The sequence below is a fragment of the Schistocerca gregaria genome, chromosome 3, assembly GCF_023897955.1.
Source record: "Schistocerca gregaria isolate iqSchGreg1 chromosome 3, iqSchGreg1.2, whole genome shotgun sequence".
Taxonomy (NCBI): domain Eukaryota; kingdom Metazoa; phylum Arthropoda; class Insecta; order Orthoptera; family Acrididae; genus Schistocerca; species Schistocerca gregaria.
Genome location: NC_064922.1, coordinates 103,650,745 through 103,675,219, shown reverse-complemented (window position 1 = coordinate 103,675,219; position 24,475 = coordinate 103,650,745). Strand labels below are relative to the sequence as shown.

The following is a 24,475-nucleotide window of genomic DNA, read 5'->3' as shown; positions in this document are numbered from 1 at the left end:
AATAGTAAATTAACGACTACTTCTGATGGGGAAATTATATCCAAATCCCTCAAATATCCCCTCTTATATGATTCTCACTATTCATTATATTTTCAGCTACATTAATCTTGTTTAATCAAATAAACTTCTTCTCATTTAAACCTAACCTTATTAAAAGAGCAGAAAAAGGAACAATTGAAATAAAAAACTTAAATTGAAAATGATAACAAATCTATTCTCAACATTTGACCCATCAACTAACATCTTTAATTTATCATTAAATTGAACTAGAACATTTCTAGGACTATTATTAATCCCATCACTATTTTGACTTACACCATCACGAATTAACATTATCTGAAATAAACTAAATTTAACCTTACATAATGAATTTAAAACACTTCTTGGACCAAAATCATTTAATGGAACAACATTCATTTTCATCTCAATTTTTATTATAATATTATTTAACAATTTCATAGGATTATTCCCTTATATTTTTACTAGAACAAGACATTTAGCATTAACATTTGCAATTGCCCTACCTATATGGCTAAGATTTATATTATTTGGATGAATTAACCATACTAATCATATATTTACACACCTTGTACCACAAGGTACACCGCCTGCATTAATATCATTTATAGTACTAATTGAAACAATTAGTAATGTTATTCGACCAGGTACATTAGCAGTACGGTTGGCAGCAAATATAATTGCAGGACACTTATTATTAACCTTATTAGGAAACACAGGACCATCTATAGCAATAAACTTAATCTCATTACTAATTATTGGACAAATACTTCTATTAATTCTAGAATCAGCAGTAGCAATAATTCAAGCCTATGTTTTCTCAATTCTAAGAACTCTATATTCTAGAGAAGTATATTAAACCTATGTTAACAACTCACTCAAACCACCCATTCCACTTAGTAGACTATAGACCTTGACCATTAACAGGAGCAATTGGAGCAATAGTCCTAGTATCAGGACTAGCAAAATGATTCCACCTATTTAATATTAACTTATTCATAATTGGATTTGGAATTACCCTACTAACTATAATTCAATGATGACGAGATGTAGTACGAGAAGGAACATATCAAGGATTACATACAGGATTTGTATCAATTGGATTACGATGAGGAATAATTTTATTTATTGCATCAGAGGTATTATTTTTCGTTTCTTTTTTTTTGAGCATTCTTTAGAAGAAGATTAGCACCAACAATTGAACTAGGATTACTATGACCTCCAATAGGAATTCAACCCTTTAACCCTATACAAATTCCATTACTTAATACAGCTATTCTTTTAGCATCAGGAGTAACAGTAACATGAGCACATCATAGTTTAATGGAATCTAATCATACTCAAGCACTACAAGGATTATTCTTCACAGTGTTATTAGGACTATACTTTACAATACTTCAAGCATATGAATATTGAGAAGCACCTTTTACCATTGCAGATGCTGTTTATGGATCAACATTCTTTGTTGCAACAGGATTCCATGGTTTACACGTAATTATTGGAACAATCTTTTTATCAACATGTCTACTTCGACACTCAATAAATCAATTTTCACCAAGACATCACTTTGGATTTGAAGCAGCAGCATGATACTGACACTTCGTAGACGTAGTATGATTATTCTTATATATCTCTATTTATTGATGAGGTAGATAATTGTTTTTCTAGTATAAATATTACATTTGACTTCCAATCAGAAAGCTTGATATAAATCAAGAAAAACAATTCTAATTCTATCAACAAGAGTTTTCATTAGATTTATTATTCCAATAATTGTTATAATCCTGGCAACAACACTATCAAAAAAATTAATTAATGATCGAGAAAAAAGATCACCATTTGAATGTGGGTTTGATCCAAAAAGATCAGCACGAATACCATTCTCAATACGATTCTTCCTAATCGCAGTAATCTTTTTAATTTTTGATGTAGAAATTGCACTAATTCTACCAATTGTAATTATTTTTAAAACTTCAGACATTATAATCTGAACAGTATCAACAATATTTTTTATTCTAGTTCTATTAGGAGGACTATACCATGAATGAAACCAAGGAGCATTACAATGAGCAGAATAAAGGGTTGTAGTTAAATATAACATTTGGGTTGCATTCAAAAAGTATTGATATTATCAATCAACCTTAAATAGAATAAGAAGCGAAATATTGCAGTCAGTTTCGACCTGGAAGATTGGTATGTACTACCCTTATTCTTATTAATTGAAGCCAAAAAGAGGCGTATTACTGTTAATAATATAATTGAACTATAATAGTTCCAATTAAGGAAATGTAAAGCCAATATGAAAGCTGCTAACTTTTTATATTAGCGGTTAAACTCCGTTAACATTTCTAAAATTTATATAGTTTAAATAAAACATTACATTTTCACTGTAAAAATAATATATCTATATTTATAAATACTTAAAAGTAAAAATACTTCCTTAACATCTTCAGTGTCACGCTCTAATTATAAGCTATTTAAGTAAATGAAAAACAATATTACCAAAATAAATAATCAAAAAATAAAAGTTAAAAGATAAATCTTGAAATTAGAATCATATCAACCTTGAATATAACCAATTAAATAAATAAATAATCTATATAAACCTTGACCACCAAGTAATTCACCTCAACCATAATCAAATGACTTAGATGAATAATAACCTATTTTTAAAGGAATATATCTAATAAACTTAGTTGAAAGAAAAGGTATAAATCATATTGAACCAGCAAATCTAACAAAAGAAAATATACTTAAAGAAAATAAATTATGAGAAAAATCAAAATTAGAAATAAGATAACCTAAATAACCACCTAAAATAACAACTGTAATAGTTAAAAACTTTAAATAATAAGGTAAAGCAATCACATGAGGAATAGGAAAAATTAATCAAGATAAAAGACTACCACCAAAAACAGCAACAAACAATAGACCAATTATTCCAAATGAAATATAATAACCCTTATCATCAAAAGAAAATCTAGAATAAAAATTATTATCACCAGATATTGAATAATAAAACAAACGAAAAGAATAAGAAGCAGTTAAACCAGTAGAAAAAAAATAAAGGAAAAAAATTAAACAATTAATTCATCTTAAACAAACCATCTCAAGAATTAAATCCTTTGAATAAAATCCCGCTGAAAAAGGTATTCCACACAAAGATAAACTAGAAACATTAAAACAAACTGAAGTTAAAGGTATGAAATTAACAATTGATCCTATAAAACGAATATCCTGAGAATCCTTCAAATTATGAATTATTGAACCTGCACATATAAATAATAATGCCTTAAATAAAGCATGAGCCAATAAATGAAAAAATGCAAGCTTTGGATAACCTATAGCCAAAATTCTTATTATTAAACCAAGTTGTCTTAAAGTAGAAAGAGCAATAATCTTCTTTAAATCAAACTCAAAATTAGCGCCCAATCCAGCCATAAATATAGTTATACAACCAATTAAAAGTAAAAATCAACCACAATTATAAGTATCCAATATTGGTCTAAAACGAATAAATAAATAAACACCAGCAGTAACAAGAGTAGAAGAATGAACTAAAGCAGAAACAGGAGTAGGAGCTGCTATAGCAGCAGGAAGTCATGAAGAGAAAGGAATCTGAGCTCTCTTAGTTATAGCTGCTAAAACAATTAATATAGTAATGAGCTTTATTTCAAAAGAATTAGAAATAAAATCATAATAATAAATATAATTTCAACCACCAAAATTTAACATTCATGCAATAGAAATTAAAATAGCAACATCACCAATACGATTAGAAAGTGCAGTTAATATACCAGCACTATAAGATTTTACATTTTGATAATAAATAACTAAACAATAAGAAACTAAACCTAAACCATCTCAACCTAATAAAATTCTAATTAAATTAGGACTAATAATTAAAAAACCTATAGAAAGAATAAATATTAAAACAATAATAATAAAACGATTTATATTCTTTTCACCAGATATATAATCCTCTCTATAATAAATAACCAAAGAAGAAATATATATAACAAAAGATATAAAAATAAGAGATATTCAATCCAAAATTAAAGTTATAACAACTATAGAACCATTTAAATTGAAAAGCTCTCACTCAACAAAAACTCTATAATCAATTATTAAATAATAAATACCTAAAATAAAAATTATAGTTCTCGAAATAAACAAAGAAAAAAAACTCAAAGAACAAATAGAAAATAAATTCACGGCCTAAGATGAAAAACTTCATATCATTGATTCCACAAAACAATATTTTTAATTAAAATACTTAAGCAAACTAAACAAAGAAATATTCACCCTTTAAACAGAGAATATTTAAAGGCAATCAATGTAAAAGTAAAAGATGATATTCACGAAAATAACCAAGAGAACAAGTATAAACACCAGAATAATAATTCCCATGCTGAGAATAAGAATATATATACAAAGTATAAACAGCTCTAAAAAAAGATAAAAAAATCAAAGCAAAGAATCTAAAAGAAGATCAAGATATAATTCTATTTAATAATCTAATTTCACCTACCAAATTTAAAGAAGGAGGAGCAGCCATATTTGATGATCTTAAAAGAAATCATCATAAAGCCATTCTTGGCATCAAATTAATTATACCCTTGTTAATTAATAATCTTCGTCTACCTAAACGTTCATAAATAATATCAGATAAACAAAATAAACCAGAAGAACATAAACCATAAGAGAAAGAGAACCTACACAACCTCATCAATTCATAGTCATCAATCCACCAATAACCATTCTTATATGAGCAACAGAAGAATATGCAATTAAAGACTTTAAATCAACCTGACGAAAACAAATAAATCTTACAATAACACCCCCAGATAAACCTAAAGACAATCAAAAATAATTAAACTTTAAACCCAAATAAGAAATAACCTTTATAACACGAAAAATACCATAACCACCTAACTTTAATAAAACACCAGCAAGAATTATTCTACCTGAAATAGGGGCCTCTACATGAGCCTTAGGAAGTCATAAATGAACCAAAAACATAGGTATCTTAACTAAAAAAGCCAAAATTATAAATACATAGAACATAAAATAATAAGAACCAAAATCAACCAATAAAGGAAAATATAAAGTATTAGAAAAATCATAAACCTTAAATAAAACTAATAATAAAGGTAATCTAGCAACCAAAGTATAACAAATTAAATAAACACCAGCCTGCAAACGCTCAGGTTGATAACCCCAACCCAAAATGAAAAGTAAAGTAGGAACTAATCTAGCCTCAAAAAAATTATAAAAAGAAAGAAGACTTAATCTAGCAAATGAACAATAAAGCATAATTATTAAAATCAAAACCATAAAAACAAAAAAATTAGAATGATATGAACTTAAATAAACTGAACCTCTAGCAGTGATTATTAAAGAACAAATCCAAAAACTAAGTAAAATTAAACTAAAAGAAAAATAATCAATACCAAAATAATATCTAATTATATTCAAATCAGCATATGAATAAACACAAATTATAAAAACAAAACCCGACAGAAACATTAAAGAATGAACCAACCATCAACAATTATTTAATAAACAAAGAGGGATCAAAAAAATAGTTATAAATAAATACTTTAACATAAAGATAAACCAAAAGAATTGAAAACATCATTACCATGAGAACGAATTATTGAAACTAAAATAGAAAGACCTAAAGCACCCTCACAAACAGAAAAAACTAAAAAAATAACAGGAAAAAAATAATCATAATCAAACTCAATAAGAAAAACAATAACTAACATAAATAAAGAAAGAACAATATATTCTAATCTCAAAAGAACCATTAATAAATGTTTACGTTTAGAAGAAAAAACATAAACACCAGCAAAATAAATCAATAAAGAAGTAAAAATAGAGAATATAAACATTAGTTTTAATAGTTTAAAAAAAACGCCGGTCTTGTAAACCGGAAATAAGTCCAGCCCCCACTTTTAAAACTTCAGAGGTGGAAAAGCTTCCATCATCGGTCCCCAAAACCGGTATTTTAAATAAACTAACCCCTGAAATGATCAAAATAATAATTATATCATTATCAAATGTAATAAATATTAATTTTATTAAATTAAGACACCCAATATCAATAATGCTTTTTATTATCCTTCAAACCTTCCTAGTTGGATTAATAACAGGAACAATAATAGAAAGATATTGATTATCATATATTTTATTTTTAACATTTCTTGGTGGTATACTAGTATTATTTATTTACATTACAAGAATTGCATCAAACGAAATATTTCAGCCTAAATCAATCACTATAATTATTACATTAATAATGTGAGTATTTATCATATTAATATTAATTATTCTAGATATATCTATATTTATAGACTTTTTCAAAAACACCGAAACTATAAATATTGATAATTCAATCAATTATCAAGAAATAACAATATCTTTAGAAAAATTATATAATAGACCAACATTCATTATTACAATAATAATAATAATTTATTTATTTTTAGCACTACTAGCAGTTGTTAAAATCACCAATATTAATCAGGGACCTATTCGTAAAATACGATAATTACTAATGAATAAACCCTTACGATTAAGACATCCTTTAATTAAAATTATTAATAACTCTTTAATTGACTTACCTGCCCCAACAAATATTTCATTTTGATGAAATTTTGGATCCCTATTAGGGTTATGTTTGGTAATTCAAATCGTAACTGGACTACTTTTAGCTATACATTATACATCAAATATTGAAATAGCATTCAGTAGTGTAGTACACATCTGCCGAGACGTAAATAATGGTTGAATTATCCGAACCTTACACGCAAATGGAGCATCTATATTTTTTATTTGTATTTACTTACATGTAGGACGGGGAATTTACTATGGATCTTATATATATATACATACCTGAATAATTGGTACAGTGATTTTATTTTTAGTTATAGCAACTGCATTTATAGGATATGTCTTACCCTGAAGCCAAATATCTTTTTGAGGTGCAACAGTAATTACTAATCTATTATCAGCAATCCCATACTTAGGAACAGATTTAGTCCAATGAGTATGAGGAGGATTCGCTGTTGATAATGCAACATTAAATCGATTCTTCACATTCCATTTTGTATTACCATTTATTATTGCTGCTATAGCAGCAATTCATTTATTTTTTCTTCACCAAACAGGATCTAATAATCCTCTTGGACTAAATGGAGATATTGAAAAAATTCCATTCCATCCATACTTTACCTTTAAGGATTCTATTACATTTGTAATAATAACATCATTATTAATTATACTATGTTTAATTAATCCTTACCTATTAGGAGATCCAGATAACTTTGTACCTGCCAACCCATTAGTAACACCAGTTCACATTCAACCAGAATGATATTTCCTATTTGCATATGCAATTCTACGATCTATCCCTAATAAGTTAGGAGGTGTTATTGCATTATTTTTATCAATTAGAATCTTAATAATTTTACCATTTTATAATAAAACACCATTCCGAGGCATTCAATTTTACCCTATTAATCAAATTTTATTCTGAATTATAGTAGTTGTTGTATGCTTACTAACGTGAATTGGTAAACGACCTGTTGAAGAACCTTATATTATAACAGGTCAAATCTTAACAATTATTTACTTCACATATTTCTTAATTAATGTCCATGTCGCAAACGCATGAGATAAATTAATTAAGGAATAAAGTTAATTAGCTTAGGAAAAGCATATGTTTTGAAAACATAAAATTAGAAGTTTAACTCTTCTATTAACTTTTCTCAAAAAATTTCACTAAACAAATGAGATAAATAAAATCTTTAAACCAACAAAGAAAATAAAAAAATTCAAAGATAAAGGTAAAAAACTTTTTCAAGCTAAGTACATTAATTTATCATAACGGAACCGTGGTAATGTTCCACAAACCCAAATAAAACCAAAAGATATAATAGCAAGCTTAATAAAAAATATAAAAGAATAAAAATCACCGCCCAAAAAAATTAAAGCCAATAACATTCTTATGAAGACAATTCTAGTATATTCAGCTAAAAAAATTAAAGTAAAACCACCCGCACCATACTCAATATTAAATCCTGAAACTAACTCAGATTGCCCTTCAGCAAAATCAAAAGGAGTACGATTAGTTTCAGCTAAGCAAGAAGCAAAACAAGCTAAAGCTAAAGGAAAAGAAATAATAATAAATCAACAATAAAGCTGATAGTTTATAAAATCAAACATATTAAAACTACCAATTAAAATAATTAAAGACAATAAAATTAAAGCTAAACTAACTTCATAAGAAATTGTTTGAGCAACAGAACGAAGAGAACCTAATAATGAATAATTTGAATTAGAAGATCAACCAGCAATTATAACAGTATAAACACCTAATCTAGTACAACATAAAAAAAATAAAAATCCATAAGAAAAAGAACACATATAAGTTAAATAAGGAAAAATTACTCAAACGGCTAAAGAAATCATTAAATTAAAAACAGGGGAAAAATAATAAAGTAGGTAATTAGATATAATAGGAATTGGCTGTTCCTTACAAATTAACTTAATAGCATCTCTAAATGGCTGAGGAATTCCAACAAAACCTACCTTATTTGGACCCTTTCGAATCTGAATATAACCTAAAACCTTATGCTCTAATAAAGTTAAAAAGGCAACACTAATTAAAACACAAATAACCAATAAAAGAAAATTCAAAATAAATATAAATAAATCATAAAGTATCAATACTATTTGTAGAAAAAATCTACATAAATGAATTCTAAATTCAACACATTAATCTGTCAAAATAGTAAATAAATTAATATTAATCAATATAACAAAAAATATTTTAACCATATGGTCCTTTCGTACTAATATGGATTAACAATCTTCGGATAGAAACCGACCTGGCTCACGCCGGTCTGAACTCAGATCATGTAAGAATTTAAAGGTCGAACAGACCTAATCATTGGGCTCCTGCACCCAAAATTTTTCTTAATCCAACATCGAGGTCGCAATCTGCTTTGTCGATATGAGCTCTCAAAAACAATTACGCTGTTATCCCTAAGGTAACTTAATCTTATGATCATAAATTATGGATCAAAATAACAAACATAAATAAATGATATAATAATGAAGAGTTTATCTATTCTTCATGTCACCCCAACAAAACATCATCATTAAATATAGAAAGACAAACAAAAAACTATATAAAAGTAAAATGTCAAGCTCTATAGGGTCTTCTCGTCCTAAAGAAGAATTTAAGCCTTTTGACTCAAAAGTTAAATTCAAAAATTTATTAAGAGACAGTTGATTTCTCGTCAAGCCATTCATTCCAGCCACTAATTAAGAGACTAATGACTATGCTACCTTTGCACTGTCAAAATACCGCGGCTCTTTAAAAATACGCTCAGTGAGCAGGCCAGACCTCAAAATATAAACAAGAGGACATGTTTTTGATAAACAGGCGGAAATCAATTTTGCCTAGTTCCTTATAATAAGTTCACAAGGTAAAAATTTCATACAAATAAATATACTAATTCTATCATTATTACAAAAATTTTAAAATTAAATTAATAATCTTAATAAAAAACCTAAAATATTTATAAAATCAAAATAAAAAATAATGAACTAAAACGTAATCTTAAAGATAGCTGGTTTAAAGCTTACTATTATATTTCTATAAAATAAATTATAGGTTATTAACTTCAAAGCTTATCCCTTAAAGAATAAATAAGTTAATATTTTTACTTAAAAAATTAAATAAAAACAAATAACTTTAAAAAATTAAATTTTTTCTTAAGAAACTAGATATCTTGGGAAACGATTAACATCTCATTTCTATAAATAATTTAATAATAATTATGATACATTAACTATAAATTATTTATAAATCAACCCAAATCGAGACAAGTAAAATAAATACTAAAATTTTGATAAACCCTGATACAAAAGGTACAATAAATAAAATCTACTTAAAAAAATGTAAAATAATATTTCATAAAACACTTACATTACCAATAAACTATAATTTAAAAAATCAATTCTAAAAAAAAACTAAGACAAAAATACAATAAAATTATTTATATTAAATAATTAAATAAACAAAAAATTAATATAATAAAATAAATAATCAAGATATCCTGATTTGCACAGAAAAATTTTCAGTGTAAATGAAACACTTTACTAATAAGTTATATCTTGAAACTCTTCCTAGATACACTTTCCAGTACATCTACTATGTTACGACTTATCTCATCTAAATTGAAGCTACTTTAAAATAAAATAGAATAATCAATAATAAGAGCGACGGGCGATGTGTACACATCTCAGAGCCAATATCAGTTAAATTAAATAAATTAAATTACTATCAAATCCACCTTCATTAACAGTATTTCACTATCAAATCCGTTATAAACAAAAATCTATTGTAACCCACCTCCTCTTAACTATAAGCTGCACGTTGACCTGAAATATTTTATAATTATAAATCTTGAGAATTATAACTCTAAAAAGATTCTCTGATAATGGAGATATACAAACAAATAAATTAAGTAGAGTAAATCGTGTATTATCAATCATGGGGTAGGTTCCTCTGAATGGAATGAGATACCGCCAAATTCTTTGGGTTTAAAGACCTTAACTAATAGTACCCTGGTAAATATAATTAACATTTAAAATAATAGGGTATCTAATCCTAGTTTATTATTTAAATTTCACAGATTCACAAAAAGGGCCACAAATAAATTTTAACATTTCACCTTACAAATTTATATTTCAACCCTAATAATATAAACAACTGTTTTAACCAATAATATTCACTTGTATCAATCGTATAACCACGGCTGCTGGCACGAATTATGCCGATACTAAATCAATTGCTAAATCCAAAATCACTTGATAATTAAATCAAATTACTGCAAAAAGAACATTTAGTCTAACAAAACCTACATATAATACTAAGAAAAAGTGAATAAACAAGCAAGAATAAAACTTTTAAAAATAAAAAATAAGAAAATTTTAAATCTATTAATTCAGGAAAAAATAAAAGATTCAAATACTTAAAGAAAAAAAATGAAAAAAAAACCACAAACATTAACAAAAAAAAAAAGAAACGCCCCTATGTATGACCACAACAACTTCTCTATTATATATAATTAAAGATTAATATGGAACATGTATAGCAATAAATGTATTATATTCTTTCTTATTTAATCTTCCTTTTCACTAATGAATAATCGTAATCCAATTGATACAAATTATAATTATATACCTATTATATACCTATTATAATTTGTGGATTTGGTAATTGACTTGTTCCACTAATAATTGATGCACCAGATATAGCATTTCCACGAATAAATAATATAAGTTTTTGATTACTACCACCATCACTAACCCTTCTTCTTACATCTTCTATAGTAGATAATGGTGCTGGTACAGGATGAACAGTTTACCCTCCTCTAGCAGGAGCTATTGCACACGGGGGTGCATCTGTAGATCTAGCTATTTTTTCACTGCACTTAGCAGGTGTATCATCTATTCTTGGTGCAGTGAATTTCATTACAACAGCAATTAATATACGATCAGAAAGTATAACTTTAGATCAAACACCTTTATTTGTATGATCTGTAGCTATTACAGCATTACTTCTCCTTCTTTCACTTCCAGTTTTAGCAGGAGCTATTACTATATTATTAACAGATCGAAATTTAAATACATCATTCTTTGACCCTGCAGGAGGGGGTGACCCAATTCTATATCAACATCTATTTTGATTCTTTGGACACCCAGAAGTTTATATTTTAATTCTACCGGGGTTCGGAATTATTTCACATATTGTATGTCAAGAAAGAGGAAAAATTGAATCATTTGGAACATTAGGTATAATTTATGCTATACTATCAATTGGACTAATAGGATTTATTGTATGAGCACATCATATATTTACAGTAGGAATGGATGTTGACACACGAGCATATTTTACATCAGCAACAATAATTATTGCTGTACCTACAGGAATTAAGGTATTTAGATGATTAGCTACATTATATGGAACTAAATTCAAGTTCAATCCACCATTATTATGAGCTCTAGGATTTATTTTCCTATTTACAATTGGTGGATTAACAGGATTAGTATTAGCAAATTCATCACTTGATATTGTATTACATGATACATATTATGTTGTAGCCCACTTTCATTATGTATTATCTATAGGAGCAGTATTTGCAATTATAGGAGGTGTCATTCAATGATATCCACTATTTACAGGATTAACTATAAATAATACATGATTAAAAATCCAATTTACAATTATATTCATTGGAGTAAATTTAACATTCTTTCCTCAACACGTCCTAGGATTAGCAGGAATACCTCGACGATACTCTGACTACCCAGACGCATATACATCATGAAATGTAGTATCAAGAATTGGGTCTACAATTTCTATTGTAGGAATCATTATATTCATTGTAATTATATGAGAAAGAATGATTACAAACCGAGCAATTATATTTAGAGCTAACATAAGAAGATCAACAGAATGACTACAAAATAACCCTCCTGCAGAACATAGTTACTCAGAATTACCATTAATCTCTAGATTCTAATATGGCAGATTAGTGCAGTAGATTTAAGCTCTACAAATAAAGGTTTGACCTTTTATTAGAAAATATTTATTAATGGCATCATGATCAAATTTATCTCTTCAAGATGGAGCTTCACCATTAATGGAGCAATTATCATTCTTTCATGATCATACTATGGTCGTATTATTATTAATTACAGTAATTGTAGGTTATGCCCTAAGTTGTATATTATTTATTGCCTATACTAACCGTAATATACTTCATGGACATTTAATTGAAACAATCTGAACAGCTTTACCAGCAATTACATTAATTTTTATTGCCCTTCCATCATTACGACTATTATATTTACTTGATGATTCAGTAGATGCAATAATTACAATTAAAACCATTGGACGACAATGATATTGAAGATATGAATATTCAGACTTCATAGACGTAGAATTTGACACTTATATAACACCAGAACAAGACCTAGAAAATGATGGATTCCGACTACTAGATGTAGATAACCGAACAATCCTACCAATAAATACAGAAGTACGAGTATTAACAAGAGCATCAGATGTTCTACACTCATGAGCAGTTCCTGCATTAGGGGTTAAAATTGATGCAACGCCAGGTCGGTTAAATCAAGGAACATTCACAATAAATCGACCTGGATTATTCTTTGGACAATGCTCAGAAATCTGTGGAGCAAACCACAGATTTATACCAATTGTAATTGAAAGAACTTCAGTAAATTTATTTATTAAGTGATTATCTAAGATAATTTAAGGAGTTAGTTAAAATAAATAACATTAGAGTGTCAATCTAAAGTAACTAAAAAAAATTAGTACACCTTGAAATTCATCAGATGACTGAAAGTAAGTAATGGTCTCTTAAACCAAATAATAGTAAATTAACGACTACTTCTGATGGGGAAATTATATCCAAATCCCTCAAATATCCCCTCTTATATGATTCTCACTATTCATTATATTTTCAGCTACATTAATCTTGTTTAATCAAATAAACTTCTTCTCATTTAAACCTAACCTTATTAAAAGAGCAGAAAAAGGAACAATTGAAATAAAAAACTTAAATTGAAAATGATAACAAATCTTTTCTCAACATTTGACCCATCAACTAACATCTTTAATTTATCATTAAATTGAACTAGAACATTTCTAGGACTATTATTAATCCCATCACTATTTTGACTTACACCATCACGAATTAACATTATCTGAAATAAACTAAATTTAACCTTACATAATGAATTTAAAACACTTCTTGGACCAAAATCATTTAATGGAACAACATTCATTTTCATCTCAATTTTTATTATAATATTATTTAACAATTTCATAGGATTATTCCCTTATATTTTTACTAGAACAAGACATTTAGCATTAACATTTGCAATTGCCCTACCTATATGGCTAAGATTTATATTATTTGGATGAATTAACCATACTAATCATATATTTACACACCTTGTACCACAAGGTACACCGCCTGCATTAATATCATTTATAGTACTAATTGAAACAATTAGTAATGTTATTCGACCAGGTACATTAGCAGTACGGTTGGCAGCAAATATAATTGCAGGACACTTATTATTAACCTTATTAGGAAACACAGGACCATCTATAGCAATAAACTTAATCTCATTACTAATTATTGGACAAATACTTCTATTAATTCTAGAATCAGCAGTAGCAATAATTCAAGCCTATGTTTTCTCAATTCTAAGAACTCTATATTCTAGAGAAGTATATTAAACCTATGTTAACAACTCACTCAAACCACCCATTCCACTTAGTAGACTATAGACCTTGACCATTAACAGGAGCAATTGGAGCAATAGTCCTAGTATCAGGACTAGCAAAATGATTCCACCTATTTAATATTAACTTATTCATAATTGGATTTGGAATTACCCTACTAACTATAATTCAATGATGACGAGATGTAGTACGAGAAGGAACATATCAAGGATTACATACAGGATTTGTATCAATTGGATTACGATGAGGAATAATTTTATTTATTGCATCAGAGGTATTATTTTTCGTTTCTTTTTTTTGAGCATTCTTTAGAAGAAGATTAGCACCAACAATTGAACTAGGATTACTATGACCTCCAATAGGAATTCAACCCTTTAACCCTATACAAATTCCATTACTTAATACAGCTATTCTTTTAGCATCAGGAGTAACAGTAACATGAGCACATCATAGTTTAATGGAATCTAATCATACTCAAGCACTACAAGGATTATTCTTCACAGTGTTATTAGGACTATACTTTACAATACTTCAAGCATATGAATATTGAGAAGCACCTTTTACCATTGCAGATGCTGTTTATGGATCAACATTCTTTGTTGCAACAGGATTCCATGGTTTACACGTAATTATTGGAACAATCTTTTTATCAACATGTCTACTTCGACACTCAATAAATCAATTTTCACCAAGACATCACTTTGGATTTGAAGCAGCAGCATGATACTGACACTTCGTAGACGTAGTATGATTATTCTTATATATCTCTATTTATTGATGAGGTAGATAATTGTTTTTCTAGTATAAATATTACATTTGACTTCCAATCAGAAAGCTTGATATAAATCAAGAAAAACAATTATAATTCTATCAACAAGAGTTTTCATTAGATTTATTATTCCAATAATTGTTATAATCCTGGCAACAACACTATCAAAAAAATTAATTAATGATCGAGAAAAAAGATCACCATTTGAATGTGGGTTTGATCCAAAAAGATCAGCACGAATACCATTCTCAATACGATTCTTCCTAATCGCAGTAATCTTTTTAATTTTTGATGTAGAAATTGCACTAATTCTACCAATTGTAATTATTTTTAAAACTTCAGACATTATAATCTGAACAGTATCAACAATATTTTTTATTCTAGTTCTATTAGGAGGACTATACCATGAATGAAACCAAGGAGCATTACAATGAGCAGAATAAAGGGTTGTAGTTAAATATAACATTTGGGTTGCATTCAAAAAGTATTGATATTATCAATCAACCTTAAATAGAATAAGAAGCGAAATATTGCAGTCAGTTTCGACCTGGAAGATTGGTATGTACTACCCTTATTCTTATTAATTGAAGCCAAAAAGAGGCGTATTACTGTTAATAATATAATTGAACTATAATAGTTCCAATTAAGGAAATGTAAAGCCAATATGAAAGCTGCTAACTTTTTATATTAGCGGTTAAACTCCGTTAACATTTCTAAAATTTATATAGTTTAAATAAAACATTACATTTTGACTGTAAAAATAATATATCTATATTTATAAATACTTAAAAGTAAAAATACTTCCTTAACATCTTCAGTGTCACGCTCTAATTATAAGCTATTTAAGTAAATGAAAAACAATATTACCAAAATAAATATTCAAAAAATAAAAGTTAAAAGATAAATCTTGAAATTAGAATCATATCAACCTTGAATATAACCAATTAAATAAATAAATAATCTATATAAACCTTGACCACCAAGTAATTCACCTCAACCATAATCAAATGACTTAGATGAATAATAACCTATTTTTAAAGGAATATATCTAATAAACTTAGTTGAAAGAAAAGGTATAAATCATATTGAACCAGCAAATCTAACAAAAGAAAGTATACTTAAAGAAAATAAATTATGAGAAAAATCAAAATTAGAAATAAGATAACCTAAATAACCACCTAAAATAACAACTGTAATAGTTAAAAACTTTAAATAATAAGGTAAAGCAATCACATGAGGAATAGGAAAAATTAATCAAGATAAAAGACTACCACCAAAAACAGCAACAAACAATAGACCAATTATTCCAAATGAAATATAATAACCCTTATCATCAAAAGAAAATCTAGAATAAAAATTATTATCACCAGATATTGAATAATAAAACAAACGAAAAGAATAAGAAGCAGTTAAACCAGTAGAAAAAAAATAAAGGAAAAAAATTAAACAATTAATTCATCTTAAACAAACCATCTCAAGAATTAAATCCTTTGAATAAAATCCCGCTAAAAAAGGTATTCCACACAAAGATAAACTAGAAACATTAAAACAAACTGAAGTTAAAGGTATGAAATTAACAATTGATCCTATAAAACGAATATCCTGAGAATCCTTCAAATTATGAATTATTGAACCTGCACATATAAATAATAATGCCTTAAATAAAGCATGAGCCAATAAATGAAAAAATGCAAGCTTTGGATAACCTATAGCCAAAATTCTTATTATTAAACCAAGTTGTCTTAAAGTAGAAAGAGCAATAATCTTCTTTAAATCAAACTCAAAATTAGCGCCCAATCCAGCCATAAATATAGTTATACAACCAATTAAAAGTAAAAATCAACCACAATTATAAGTATCCAATATTGGTCTAAAACGAATTAATAAATAAACACCAGCAGTAACAAGAGTAGAAGAATGAACTAAAGCAGAAACAGGAGTAGGAGCTGCTATAGCAGCAGGAAGTCATGAAGAGAAAGGAATCTGAGCTCTCTTAGTTATAGCTGCTAAAACAATTAATATAGTAATGAGCTTTATTTCAAAAGAATTAGAAATAAAATCATAATAATAAATATAATTTCAACCACCAAAATTTAACATTCATGCAATAGAAATTAAAATAGCAACATCACCAATACGATTAGAAAGTGCAGTTAATATACCAGCACTATAAGATTTTACATTTTGATAATAAATAACTAAACAATAAGAAACTAAACCTAAACCATCTCAACCTAATAAAATTCTAATTAATTTAGGACTAATAATTAAAAAACCTATAGAAAGAATAAATATTAAAACAATAATAATAAAACGATTTATATTCTTTTCACCAGATATATAATCCTCTCTATAATAAATAACCAAAGAAGAAATATATATAACAAAAGATATAAAAATAAGAGATATTCAATCCAAAATTAAAGTTATAACAACTATAGAACCATTTAAATTGAAAAGCTCTCACTCAACAAAAACTCTATAATCAATTATTAAATAATAAATACCTAAAATAAAAATTATAGTTCTCGAAATAAACAAAGAAAAAAAACTCAAAGAACAAATAGAAAATAAATTCACGGCCTAAGATGAAAAACTTCATATCATTGATTCCACAAAACAATATTTTTAATTAAAATACTTAAGCAAACTAAACAAAGAAATATTCACCCTTTAAACAGAGAATATTTAAAGGCAATCAATGTAAAAGTAAAAGATGATATTCACGAAAATAACCAAGAGAACAAGTATAAACACCAGAATAATAATTCCCATGCTGAGAATAAGAATATATATACAAAGTATAAACAGCTCTAAAAAAAGATAAAAAAATCAAAGCAAAGAATCTAAAAGAAGATCAAGATATAATTCTATTTAATAATCTAATTTCACCTACCAAATTTAAAGAAGGAGGAGCAGCCATATTTGATGATCTTAAAAGAAATCATCATAAAGCCATTCTTGGCATCAAATTAATTATACCCTTGTTAATTAATAATCTTCGTCTACCTAAACGTTCATAAATAATATTAGATAAACAAAATAAACCAGAAGAACATAAACCATTAGAGAAAGAGAACCTACACAACCTCATCAATTCATAGTCATCAATCCACCAATAACCATTCTTATATGAGCAACAGAAGAATATGCAATTAAAGACTTTAAATCAACCTGACGAAAACAAATAAATCTTACAATAACACCCCCAGATAAACCTAAAGACAATCAAAAATAATTAAACTTTAAACCCAAATAAGAAATAACCTTTATAACACGAAAAATACCATAACCACCTAACTTTAATAAAACACCAGCAAGAATTATTCTATCTGAAATAGGGGCCTCTACATGAGCCTTAGGAAGTCATAAATGAACCAAAAACATAGGTATCTTAACTAAAAAAGCCAAAATTATAAATACATAAAACATAAAATAATAAGAACCAAAATCAACCAATAAAGGAAAATATAAAGTATTAGAAAAATCATAAACCTTAAATAAAACTAATAATAAAGGTAATCTAGCAACCAAAGTATAAAAATTAAATAAACACCAGCCTGCAAACGCTCAGGTTGATAACCCCAACCCAAAATTAAAAGTAAAGTAGGAACTAATCTAGCCTCAAAAAAATTATAAAAAGAAAGAAGACTTAATCTAGCAAATGAACAATAAAGCATAATTATTAAAATCAAAACCATAAAAACAAAAAAATTAGAATGATATGAACTTAAATAAACTGAACCTCTAGCAGTGATTATTAAAGAACAAATCCAAAAACTAAGTAAAATTAAACTAAAAGAAAAATAATCAATACCAAAATAATATCTAATTATATTCAAATCAGCATATGAATAAACACAAATTATAAAAACAAAACCCGACAGAAACATTAAAGAATGAACCAACCATCAACAATTATTTAATAAACAAAGAGGGATCAAAAAAATAGTTATAAATAAATACTTTAACATAAAGATAAACCAATAGAATTAAAAAAATCATTACCATGAGAACGAATTATTGAAACTAAAATAGAAAGACCTAAAGCACCCTCACAAACAGAAAAAACTAAAAAAATAACAGGAAAAAAATAATCATAATCAAACTCAATAAGAAAAACAATAACTAACATAAATAAAGAAAGAACAATATATTCTAATCTCAAAAGAACCATTAATAAATGTTTACGTTTAGAAGAAAAAACATAAACACCAGCAAAATAAATCAATAAAGAAGTAAAAATAGAGAATATAAACATTAGTTTTAATAGTTTAAAAAAAACGCCGGTCTTGTAAACCGGAAATAAGTCCAGCCCCCACTTTTAAAACTTCAGAGGTGGAAAAGCTTCCATCATCGGTCCCCAAAACCGGTATTTTAAATAAACTAACCCCTGAAATGATCAAAATAATAATTATATCATTATCAAATGTAATAAATATTAATTTTATTAAATTAAGACACCCAATATCAATAATGCTTTTTATTATCCTTCAAACCTTCCTAGTTGGATTAATAACAGGAACAATAATAGAAAGATATTGATTATCATATATTTTATTTTTAACATTTCTTGGTGGTATACTAGTATTATTTATTTACATTACAAGAATTGCATCAAACGAAATATTTCAGCCTAAATCAATCACTATAATTATTACATTAATAATGTGAGTATTTATCATATTAATATTAATTATTCTAGATATATCTATATTTATAGACTTTTTCAAAAACACCGAAACTATAAATATTGATAATTCAATCAATTATCAAGAAATAACAATATCTTTAGAAAAATTATATAATAGACCAACATTCATTATTACAATAATAATAATAATTTATTTATTTTTAGCACTACTAGCAGTTGTTAAAATCACCAATATTAATCAGGGACCTATTCGTAAAATACGATAATTACTAATGAATAAACCCTTACGATTAAGACATCCTTTAATTAAAATTATTAATAACTCTTTAATTGACTTACCTGCCCCAACAAATATTTCATTTTGATGAAATTTTGGATCCCTATTAGGGTTATGTTTGGTAATTCAAATAGTAACTGGACTACTTTTAGCTATACATTATACATCAAATATTGAAATAGCATTCAGTAGTGTAGTACACATCTGCCGAGACGTAAATAATGGTTGAATTATCCGAACCTTACACGCAAATGGAGCATCTATATTTTTTATTTGTATTTACTTACATGTAGGACGGGGAATTTACTATGGATCTTATATATATATACATACCTGAATAATTGGTACAGTGATTTTATTTTTAGTTATAGCAACTGCATTTATAGGATATGTCTTACCCTGAGGCCAAATATCTTTTTGAGGTGCAACAGTAATTACTAATTTATTATCAGCAATCCCATACTTAGGAACAGATTTAGTCCAATGAGTATGAGGAGGATTCGCTGTTGATAATGCAACATTAAATCGATTCTTCACATTCCATTTTGTATTACCATTTATTATTGCTGCTATAGCAGCAATTCATTTATTTTTTCTTCACCAAACAGGATCTAATAATCCTCTTGGACTAAATGGAGATATTGAAAAAATTCCATTCCATCCATACTTTACCTTTAAGGATTCTATTACATTTGTAATAATAACATCATTATTAATTATACTATGTTTAATTAATCCTTACCTATTAGGAGATCCAGATAACTTTGTACCTGCCAACCCATTAGTAACACCAGTTCACATTCAACCAGAATGATATTTCCTATTTGCATATGCAATTCTACGATCTATCCCTAATAAGTTAGGAGGTGTTATTGCATTATTTTTATCAATTAGAATCTTAATAATTTTACCATTTTATAATAAAACACCATTCCGAGGCATTCAATTTTACCCTATTAATCAAATTTTATTCTGAATTATAGTAGTTGTTGTATGCTTACTAACGTGAATTGGTAAACGACCTGTTGAAGAACCTTATATTATAACAGGTCAAATCTTAACAATTATTTACTTCACATATTTCTTAATTAATGTCCATGTCGCAAACGCATGAGATAAATTAATTAAGGAATAAAGTTAATTAGCTTAGGAAAAGCATATGTTTTGAAAACATAAAATTAGAAGTTTAACTCTTCTATTAACTTTTCTCAAAAAATTTCACTAAACAAATGAGATAAATAAAATCTTTAAACCAACAAAGAAAATAAAAAAATTCAAAGATAAAGGTAAAAAACTTTTTCAAGCTAAGTACATTAATTTATCATAACGGAACCGTGGTAATGTTCCACGAACCCAAATAAAACCAAAAGATATAATAGCAAGCTTAATAAAAAATATAAAAGAATAAAAATCACCGCCCAAAAAAATTAAAGCCAATAACATTCTTATGAAGACAATTCTAGTATATTCAGCTAAAAAAATTAAAGTAAAACCACCCGCACCATACTCAATATTAAATCCTGAAACTAACTCAGATTGCCCTTCAGCAAAATCAAAAGGAGTACGATTAGTTTCAGCTAAGCAAGAAGCAAAACAAGCTAAAGCTAAAGGAAAAGAAATAATAATAAATCAACAATAAAGCTGATAGTTTATAAAATCAAACATATTAAAACTACCAATTAAAATAATTAAAGACAATAAAATTAAAGCTAAACTAACTTCATAAGAAATTGTTTGAGCAACAGAACGAAGAGAACCTAATAATGAATAATTTGAATTAGAAGATCAACCAGCAATTATAACAGTATAAACACCTAATCTAGTACAACATAAAAAAAATAAAAATCCATAAGAAAAAGAACACATATAAGTTAAATAAGGAAAAATTACTCAAACGGCTAAAGAAATCATTAAATTAAAAACAGGGGAAAAATAATAAAGTAGGTAATTAGATATAATAGGAATTGGCTGCTCCTTACAAATTAACTTAATAGCATCTCTAAATGGCTGAGGAATTCCAACAAAACCTACCTTATTTGGACCCTTTCGAATCTGAATATAACCTAAAACCTTACGCTCTAATAAAGTTAAAAAGGCAACACTAATTAAAACACAAATAACCAATAAAAGAAAATTCAAAATAAATATAAATAAATCATAAAGTATCAATACTATTTGTAGAAAAAATCTACATAAATGAATTCTAAATTCAACACATTAATCTGTCAAAATAGTAAATAAATTAATATTAATCAATATAACAAAAAATATTTTAACCATATGGTCCTTTCGTACTAATATGGATTAACAATCTTAGGATAGAAACCGACCTGGCTCACGCCGGTCTGAACTCAGATCATGTAAGAATTTAAAGGTCGAACAGACCTAATCATTGGGCTCCTGCACCCAAAATTTTTCTTAATCCAACATCGAGGTCGCAATCTGCTTTGTCGATATGAGCTCTCAAAAACAATTACGCTGTTATCCCTAAGGTAACTTAATCTGATGATCATAAATTATGGATCAAAATAACAAACATAAATAAATGATATAATAATGAAGAGTTTATCTATTCTTCATGTCACCCCAACAAAACATCATCATTAAATATAGAAAGACAAACAAAAAAACTATATAAAAGTAAAATGTCAAGCTCTATAGGGTCTTCTCGTCCTAAAGAAGAATTTAAGCCTTTTGACTCAAAAGTTAAATTCAAAAATTTATTAAGAGACAGTTGATTTCTCGTCAAGCCATTCATTCCAGCCACTAATTAAGAGACTAATGATTATGCTACCTTTGCACGGTCAAAATACCGCGGCTCTTTAAAAATACGCTCAGTGAGCAGGCCAGACCTCAAAATATAAACAAGAGGACATGTTTTTGATAAACAGGCGGAAATCAATTTTGCCTAGTTCCTTATAATAAGTTCACAAGGTAAAAATTTCATACAAATAAATATACTAATTCTATCATTATTACAAAAATTTTAAAATTAAATTAATAATCTAAATAAAAAACCTAAAATATTTATAAAATCAAAATAAAAAATAATGAACTAAAACGTAATCTTAAAGATAGCTGGTTTAAAGCTTACTATTATATTTCTATAAAATAAATTATAGGTTATTAACTTCAAAGCTTATCCCTTAAAGAATAAATAAGTTAATATTTTTACTTAAAAAATTAAATAAAAACAAATAACTTTAAAAAATTAAATTTTTTCTTAAGATATCTTGGGAAACGATTAACATCTCATTTCTATAAATAATTTAATAATAATTATGATACATTAACTATAAATTATTTATAAATCAACCCAAATCGAGACAAGTAAAATAAATACTAAAATTTTGATAAACCCTGATACAAAAGGTACAATAAATAAAATCTACTTAAAAAAATTTAAAATAATATTTCATAAAACACTTACATTACCAATAAACTATAATTTAAAAAATCAATTCTATAAAATATACTAAGACAAAAATACAATAAAATTATTTATATTAAATAATTAAATAAACAAAAAAGAAATATAATAAAATAAATAATCAAGATATCCTGATTTGCACAGAAAAATTTTCAGTGTAAATGAAACACTTTACTAATAAGTTATATCTTGAAACTCTTCCTAGATACACTTTCCAGTACATCTACTATGTTTCGACTTATCTCATCTAAATTGAAGCTACTTTAAAATAAAATAGAATAATCAATAATGAGAGCGACGGGCGATGTGTACACATCTCAGAGCCAATATCAGTTAAATTAAATAAATTAAATTACTATCAAATCCACCTTCATTAACAGTACTTCACTATCAAATCCGTTATAAACAAAAATCTATTGTAACCCACCTCCTCTTAACTATAAGCTGCACCTTGACCTGAAATATTTTATAATTATAAATCTTGAGAATTATAACTCTAAAAAGATTCTCTGATAACGGAGATATACAAACAAATAAATTAAGTAGAGTAAATCGTGTATTATCAATCATGGGGTAGGTTCCTCTGAATGGAATGAGATACCGCCAAATTCTTTGGGTTTAAAGACCTTAACTAATAGTACCCTGGTAAATATAATTAACATTTAAAATAATAGGGTATCTAATCCTAGTTTATTATTTAAATTTCACAGATTCATAAAAAGGGCCACAAATAAATTTTAACATTTCACCTTACAAATTTATATTTCAACCCTAATAATATAAACAACTGTTTTAACCAATAATATTCACTTTTATCAATCGTATAACCGCGGCTGCTGGCACGAATTATGCCGATACTAAATCAATTGCTAAATCCAAAATCACTTGATAATTAAATCAAATTACTGCAAAAAGAACATTTAGTCTAACAAAACTTACATATAATACAAAGAAAAAGTGAATAAACA

The 24,475-nt window shown here is 26.9% G+C and overlaps 3 long non-coding RNA genes across 3 annotated transcripts in view; 1 reads left to right on the top strand and 2 right to left on the bottom strand.

Moving 5' to 3' along the window:
• LOC126353838 (uncharacterized) overlaps window positions 1–7,098 on the top strand; it is a 13,993-nt gene extending 6,895 nt beyond the window's left edge. The window contains exon 2 of the long non-coding RNA XR_007565219.1: window positions 7,008–7,098. This is a non-coding gene — a long non-coding RNA (uncharacterized LOC126353838). The remainder of the gene's footprint in view (window positions 1–7,007) is intronic.
• The window catches only part of LOC126353839 (uncharacterized), a 27,729-nt gene extending 3,254 nt beyond the window's left edge, over window positions 1–24,475 (bottom strand). Inside the window, exon 1 of the long non-coding RNA XR_007565220.1 lies at window positions 23,964–24,475. This is a non-coding gene — a long non-coding RNA (uncharacterized LOC126353839). The remainder of the gene's footprint in view (window positions 1–23,963) is intronic.
• Window positions 8,820–23,305, bottom strand: LOC126353837 (uncharacterized). The gene is made up of 2 exons (XR_007565218.1): window positions 22,872–23,305; window positions 8,820–9,378 (listed from the first exon to the last, which is right to left on the bottom strand). It is a non-coding gene; the product is annotated as an uncharacterized LOC126353837 (long non-coding RNA).